Source organism: Ambystoma mexicanum, chromosome 2q, assembly GCF_040938575.1.
Source record: "Ambystoma mexicanum isolate Mex_15411 chromosome 2q, UKY_AmexF1_1, whole genome shotgun sequence".
In the NCBI taxonomy this organism is placed as follows: domain Eukaryota; kingdom Metazoa; phylum Chordata; class Amphibia; order Caudata; family Ambystomatidae; genus Ambystoma; species Ambystoma mexicanum.
The window spans coordinates 535423598-535424394 of NC_090924.1; positions in this window are offsets into that span (position 1 = coordinate 535423598).

Below are 797 nucleotides of genomic sequence, written 5' to 3' on the forward strand. Positions count from 1 at the left end.
CTACATACTGTAAACCTGTGCTTTCTGTCTGTATGTTGCTTAGATCCATCTGATCACTCTGTTAAAGATAGATGGTGACTCGCAGTACCCCTGTGGTAAAGGAGTGTGTTTCCACTTCTGGTTTTGGTAAATAAAGCTGGTTAAATCTTGAGTCTGTGTGTAGTCACACTGAAAAGAATGCATTCTTTAAATCAATGACCCTGAAACAGGTGGCTTCCGCTGGAATGCTGCACAAGATTGTCGCCGGAATTGCTGCTATAGGATACTCTGCTTCTACAATATGGTTAAGAGGCCTTAAATCCTTAATAAAGCGCCAATACCCCCCATTGGCCTTGCGCACGATGTACACTGCTGTGGTGTATGGAGATTCTGATGGTACCAGAATGCCTCTTTCAATCAGAGCTGTGATTGTTTCTTAAATGCATTCATCTGCTTCCTTGGTTAGTGGGTATTGATTTACTCTTGGAAAAATATCGCTCCTGGTTTCAGTTTAATCTTCACTCCCTCTATGCTCTTTATGCAGCCCACATCGTAAGGAGTTGTGGTCCATAAACTGCTGGGCACTTTGGCCATGTCCTCCTTCTAAAATGAGGGTGGCGCCTCCAGCGCCACAGCCATTCTCTGTGGCACCTCTCTATAATGTATCTGTAACCAATAGGTAACAATAATTTCGAACACCATCTCCAATTCCTGCCTCTCTTCTCAAAATAGTTTATCATCTGTCACTGTGGTTAGCTTGCACCCCTCTGCAACTGAAATTATTGCTCTACATGCCCTCCCAGCGTCATCTAGTCCAT